The sequence below is a fragment of the Lepisma saccharinum genome, chromosome 7, assembly GCF_977018435.1.
Source record: "Lepisma saccharinum chromosome 7, izLepSacc3.1, whole genome shotgun sequence".
NCBI lineage: Eukaryota > Metazoa > Arthropoda > Insecta > Zygentoma > Lepismatidae > Lepisma > Lepisma saccharinum.
Window position 1 is genome coordinate 94,351,483 of NC_139235.1, and position 7,469 is coordinate 94,358,951.

The following is a 7,469-nucleotide window of genomic DNA, read 5'->3' on the forward strand; positions in this document are numbered from 1 at the left end:
CAGCCGTGTTAAATTTGACATTCCGGCTGGTGACACTGTGTCTAGTCAGATATCTGAAAACCGCTATTTGCAAGGGAAAGTGAAATTTGCAACGTGAGACATGTTCGGCTTTTATTGTTGCAGCAGAGATGATAGGTATCGTGAAGGAAGAACTGGGCAATCACCCTCTCCCCTCCCACGACAGTATATATATTGAAATAGTTGAAGGAAAGATTAGCAATTTTAATAATAATAATTAGGACAAGGCATTTGATGATTGGCTGATTGGATTACGTTATTTTTACGTCGCTTTTCTGCCACTTTCTGGCTAATTGCGACGATGAAAGGATTCGAACTCGGGACACCTTGCGTTTTAGTGAGCTGTGATAACCAAAGAGGTCGGCGGCATTAATGAGTTTACATTGATCGAATATACAAAATGTTTGCCATGAAATAACTGGTTAATAAAGGCAAATTATTTGGGCATTTTTTAATTTTTAACCATTTTTGAGTGGCCACGGTGGCTCAGTCGGTAACGCGTCTGACTACCATGCTAAAGGTCCCGGGTTCGATACCCGGCCGGTTCAAATCCGGGAACTTTTCTAACGGTGGAAGCGGCCCCGGCGCCTACCCAGCGTCGAATAACATGGGTACCTGGGGGAAACCCTGGGGGGTAAAGGCGGTCAGGGGCGTGATGCTGATCACATCACCCCCACTCACGACCGGATCAAGAAAGTGTGGAGCGTTACCCCCACACCCCCTATACGCCTTCATGGCGTGGTGCTATGCACAGGGGAACACTTTACCTTTACCATTTTTGAGGGACAGGTCACTTTTTAGCAATTTTTTAAGGTTATTTTGAGCATTTTTAATAGTTTTCTGGAAGGCAATAACATTTTTTTGTTATACGTCTGCCTATTAATGCTTCTTCACATAGTTTGCCAAACAGTAACTGTGTTTCTTTACGTTTTCTCATTGAAGAAAGAAATACAACGTTACTGTTCATTTTTCTAGTATATGTGTTTGAATTTTATGATCTTTGTATTTTAGAAGTATAAAAATAACATGAATTAAATATAAAATCATTTAATGAAATTCGATAATAATTTTTGGCCTTCATTAGTGGAATAAAAGGACTGCCTGCTTGTAATCTAAGCATACCATTTGTATCCCATTTAGAATAATGTAAGTTGGTTACAATTTTTAGTAAACGTTGCCGAGTCCCTATCCAAAACTGTACTTTGGAAACATTATCTACAGCACGTCACTTCAAGGGAGAATAACGAAAAACAAGTGCGATGGCCGGGAATCGAACCCGGATCAACTGCTTGGAAGGCAACTATGCTCACCATTACACCACCATCGCCTCTGTTCGTTCACACTTACAGATTTCACTGAAGCATGTATTTCACAGAACGGTGAGCAGCTGATATCTTCTCTGGTGCACGCTGATGGTTGTTGACAGTAATAAGTGTATCCAACCTCCTATCAAGTACTTTTTTCCCCTTCGCACAACTGTATCTATCAGGCTAATGGTCTGGGCGCAGTGTTGCCACAACCAGTACGCTTAATTTCCCTTTGTCATTCAAATTTCCCCTTCATCCAGAAAAATTGAAATCATCACAAGACTTCATGCATTATTATTATTAATGGTAGCCTTGGTCCATGTAACATATCTATTTCAAAATATTATAATTGAATATACGATGTATACAAATGTTCCATTTTGAACAGGCAACACTGCTTCCATTCTTAAAGTAAAATTGGCATAACTTTACACCGTCCATAGAATAAAGCCACATTCGCAAAATTATTTTGAATTTTCTTGCTTTTGTGAAATGATATGGCTATTTTCAAGAACAGCAGATTATAAAAATACAGTAAAACCTCGTTAATCCAGATCCCGATAAGCCGGACTTCGCTTAATCCGGGCAGGCAAGAAAAAAAAATATAGGAGAATGCAAGGTTTTATATGTGGCTAGAAGTCAACAAGAGAAGTTCCCAAAGAAAAGGCAGTCAACCACTGATGAAATTCTGTTTCCCGCAGACTTTGTACTGTACTATATAGTGTATTTAGGCCTATGCCCTTTAAATACACCATAATAAACGTGTTTTGTTACTATAAACGGAGTTTTAATGCACTTTCTACTGTTCTTTTAGGTTATTTCAGTTAATCCGGACTTTCGTTGAACTGGTCAACTTATCCCCCCATTAGTCCGGATTAACGAGGTTTTACTGTATGTGCAATTCCAGAGCAGGTGAAGTTATAGCTTCATAATCGTTTTGCTCTCATTTTTAAGTAGTTTTTACTTCCTTATAAATAACAACATTCGTCGACGGGGTTTAATAAGTTTCAAATAACTGGATGTGTCTGCAGAGGGGAGATTTCTGGACGAACGAAAGCGTCGAGAAGCATTACACTATCGGATGAATGTGTGTCGTGTCACGAAAGGTGCTCACGAGTGGCGTAGCAAAGGGGAGGGGGGCAAAGTGGGCGACCGCCCGGGGCCTCGCTTCCCATGGGGTTGATACCAAAAACAAAAAATAGGGTTTTATCTGGTTTTAAATTCTAGTTAAAAGTTATAATTTGAATGAATACGTCAAATCAGGGGCATAACACAGGCTAGCGGGCTGTAGTAAAAATTATCGTCGTATTTCTCATGTGAATCATTTTTACGCAAAAATTCACGATAACTTGCTTAGGCATTTTTACACATTTAAACTTTTGTTGAATTTTCTTAGTTCTCCTGACCTTCACTTCCGATTTCAATAAATGTTACCAATCGCCACAAAACAAGTGTGAGGCATTTAAATGCTAATGTTGTTTCCTTCCTACCTAGTAGATCAGTCTACATTTGCATCAGTGGTTATAAATAGACCTAGGAGTTTAGGTTTTTAACCTACTTTTTCCTTTGCAGGTAAATAAGAAATAACAAGTTATGTCTGCGATTAATTAAAGAACAAAACAACTGACGAAGTTTTATTGTACCTAAAATAACCTATTTTGCTTGTTAGAACCTATTTTAGGTTTATGGGCCTAAATGGAACATTTTTTAGGTTTCGCAGGATTTTTATATCACGCAGAAGTATTTACTCTGTTTGGTGACAAAAAAATTCAATGACAAATTCATTTTTCATTAAACAATTAACTTTTGCTAACAGCATAAGTATACGTAGAAATTTTCAGCGAAAAATGCAGGCTCGACCAGGACTCGGACCCGGGTCTCTGGCATACCGTGCCATAGCGATAGCGAAAAATCAGGGGAGACCAGGCCGGCTCGGTAGCTCAGTGGTTGGCGGCCCCTGTGGCGGAGTGGTTAGCATATCGCGCTACGAAACCCGGCTCGGTCATGGATGTTTGTGATTGTCTGTCCTGAAAAGTCCTGAAATAGAAATTTAAGTGAAATGATATGAGTGAATGAAGTGTGATGGGGAAGCTTCCGCTTAGGGGCTTTCCTTAAAAAAAAAAAAAGAAAAAAAAAAGCGGTTACAGCAATGGCACGGTATGCCAGAGATCCGGGTTCGAGTCCTGGTCGAGCCTGCATTTTTCGCTGAAAATTTCTACGTATGTGTGTGCCTAATCTACAAGCATAAGTATAGTATTACAATAATTTGTGCATAATTTTCTAACCAATTATTATGCATACGCCTATTAAAATTTCTTACGGTTGTTTTGAAATTTTATTTTTAACGATTGTACCTAATCAGTATCTTTCAGGAATTTTGAAAGATTTTAAAGTTTTTTGGAAGCAACTTCCGGATTTTTCAAGCTTAATTTAAGACTTTTAGAACCTATTTTAAGATTTTTAGAACCTATTTTAGGATTTTTAGAGGCAATTTTAGGAAACTAAAAGCACACTTTTTAGAACCTATAAATCCGAGGCCTAGTTATAAAATAAAAATTACTCAAATTTGCAGACGTGTAGACTTCTGAAGCCTGCCTCTCTCCCCAAACAACCCATTCACATATACATGGACGAAATCGAAATTCCTGCACAATCTGAAAAACCGTCAATGTTATTTTCGTACGTTTTCATATCTTCACATTGTAATATTTCATAGTTGGAGGTGGGCATGGCCTCCATGGCCCCTCCCCTGAATACAAGCTTGTAGTAAAGCATCAGATTTCAGCTCCCGGAAACAGAAATATACTTTTAGGTTGAGCGAAGTTATTAAATATAATTTTCGACAGTAATTTAGTGTCATTATTTAAATATGGTAAATTGCTGACGTATCCGTGAAGATTTTGTATAGATTCACATTGAGGACTGATGGAGCCTTGCATTCTAATCTCGCCCAGGGTCTCCCGATATATTGCTACGTTACTGGTGCTCACATTGAACATTTACACTACATAAATTTATTGAGTTGTTTACTTCCATATAACCTTTGTCCTTGTACCGCACATACAAGGAGAATTAAACGACTATGAAACCCCGATAATCATTTTGGGTCAAGCTGTATTCTAAGAGTTGAGCATCTTTTTATATAAGCACTAGCTGATTACCCGGATTTTCCCGAATATTTATTTATCCCAATCTTCTATTAGACAGGAAAATAATGATGAATTCTAACTATAATGTAAAATGTAACTAATTTTGTTTACAGGTATTTAAAAATATAAGTACAGTATACAAATTATGAAGTAAAATCTTTTACAAATTCAGTATAATATTAATTTAACTCAAAACTTGATTATAAACAATATTTTTAGTTTCACCTCCAGGAGCAAGAATAAATAATTTGAACGGCATTGGGAGTGTCACTATTCATCTTAGCTACCCCGAAAGCTATGGATTCCAAACTAATATCGGTCGTTTTCGATTATTTTTTCATGTCACCCCCTTCCCACCCTAGGGGTGCCAGGCGTGTCTTACCCCCACAGTATTTATTTCCAGTTTGTAAGTCATAAGTGTACCAAGTTTGGTTGAAATTGTTCCAGGCGTTCGAGAGTTATGCCGGAACAAACATACCACAAATAATTGCTGAGTTGCTGTTTTAAGTCCATTTTATACACAGTAAGGCTAATCGGGACTGGACCTACAGTTTAAAGTGGGATCCGAACCACTTGTGCCTCCACCGGGTATCGAACCCGGGACCCCTTGATTACAAGGCGGCGACGCTACCACTGCGTCATCGGGGAGGTTCGGAACAAACATACAAACATATATACACACATACATCCATTTATATATACTGGGTGATTTTTTTAACCTGAATCATTTGAATATCTTGAAAAAAAATCATCCTACAAAAAAATGTTCTAAATAAAAAGTTGATAGTTTGGAGGGGGAAGTTTAGTGGTGCAACAAAAGAACACCCCTCCCCCTCTTGTAGGGGGGGGGCGGGGGGCAACTTTGAAATTTCAAATAGAAACCCCTATTTTTTATTACAGATTCGGATTTTACGGAACAAAATACATAAGTTTTGTCTGAAACATTTTTTTCGATTCGTGATAGATGGCGCTATAATCGACAAATTTTCATTTCTTGAATGTTTACACTTTAAAACCAATGTATTTCATTTCGCAATTCATTTAAAGTCAAAAAATAAAACATTCTCGTGCATGAACTTTGTACTAATTCTTGACAAATCTTTTGAGATTTCATTAAGCTGGTAATTCGCCTATTTACAACATTTAAAAGTTAGATTCGATATTTGTTTATTTTTTTTTATTGTTGTGTCAAAGATGCTTAAGAAAGCTACAACAGAAAAAAATAATAATACAATGTCAAGAAACAGTTCCTTTTTAGACTTTTCCTGTTAAATCATTGTTTGTTTTTCATTGTTTTTTAGATCACAGGAATGCTCCGAGCGATTAATTTGACTAAGCTGTTGATACTTTTTAATATCAATGGATGTATTAACTGTAGAAGAGAAAATTGAAATGGTTCTCGTGTATGGAGAATCTGGCAGGAATCTGTCAAGCTGTCGTTGTTTATGCTCAGTGTGTTTCAGACAGGGTGCGTTCTTTCGCTTCGTTTCAACGTACAGTCAATAAATTTACTAGAGTCCGCGTGCATTCGGAACATCTCCAGCTGACTGCGCGAGTCTAGCCAGCGAGCCTACGGGCAATGTACAGCATGAGCAATAGAGTTAGCTATAGGCGCAGAGTAGAGATGACGTCAGCGGTTCACTTCTTGGTTGGAGGCGTCAGGAGTTATGACTCGCTCCCAAGGTGCAAGCGCAGAACGGCCAGAGCTGTTACGGAAATAATCTCACTCTACTGAAGGAAGTGTTAAACCTAAACAAAGGACCCGTCGAAGAACAGTTACTGGAGAAGAAAATGAAATTAATGTGTTAGCTGCTGTGGCCCATGATCCTCATGTCAGCTCATGAAAATTTGTCGATTATAGCGCCATCTATCACGAATCGAAAAAAATGTTTCAGACAAAACTTATGTATTTTTTTCCATAAAATCCGAATCTGTAATAAAAAATAGGGGTTTCTATTTGAAATTTTAAAGTTGCCCCCCGCCCCCACTACAAGAGGGTGAGGGGGTGTTCTTTTGTTGCACCACTAAACTTCCCCCTCCAAACTATAAACTTTTTATTTAAAACATTTTTTTGTAGGATGATTTTTTTTCAAGATATTCAAACGATTCAGGTTAAAAAAATCACCCAGTATATATATATATATATATAAGATTGAAACAAGCACAGAATTGCGAATGGAATGGGCGTGGCAGAGTGATGGACAGCTTATTCCTGTCAACGTAGGGGTCTACATACATACATACGTACGTACATGCGCATACATACCCTTATACATACTTTCAACAATTTGGGCCATTTCAAAAAATCTTATGGCAGATTGTACTTTCTCACCAGAGCATTTCATGGATCATTTCGGTTAGTTTTTGCGATTACAATGTATAATATATACAGCAAGAAAGGCACATAGAGTTACATTATCTATGATGATTTCACAGTGTTTACATTTGAAAAAAACTATAATATTCTTTCATACGTGTACAGTAAACACTATAAAGTATGTATTTAAGCAGTGCCATTCTTTTGTACATAAAGGCATTGAATACGAAACGTTATTCCTCTCGGTTGAATAGTTATCGGCTTTTAAAAATGTGAAGTGATACATTGTTTACATCTCACGCGGCCGCCATTACAACTGCACTCGTGACCTAGAGCTCGCTTCTGATTGGTTATGCTACGAGAAATACTACGGAATAGGACGGATCCTATCCTTGAGAAATGACATACAACTTCTAACTTTGCAAGGTAGCATTTTGGTCACGGCGTAAATGTTAATAAAAATGCTAAGATTAATGCTTTGGTGTAAAGCGGGCCTTAGGAATTCAAATACGAATCTAAGCAGTCTTGCGCAAGTAGACCTTCATTTGCTACAGGAAGAAACGTCCGCCGATTGACGTCACTTATCAGTACATTGCCTTGTATGAACTGGGAACCCCCTCGTGCGACGAAGGCAGTCTACATCGAAGGATATGAGAATGACGACAGTGTTGATTAAGG

General features: G+C 38.0%; 1 non-coding gene across 1 annotated transcript; it reads right to left on the bottom strand.

Annotated features, from left to right (window-relative positions):
• Positions 1–1,273: 1,273 nt before the first annotated feature.
• Positions 1,274–1,345, bottom strand: TRNAG-UCC (transfer RNA glycine (anticodon UCC)). Its single transcript has one exon. It is a non-coding gene; the product is annotated as a tRNA-Gly (tRNA).
• Positions 1,346–7,469: the final 6,124 nt, after the last annotated feature.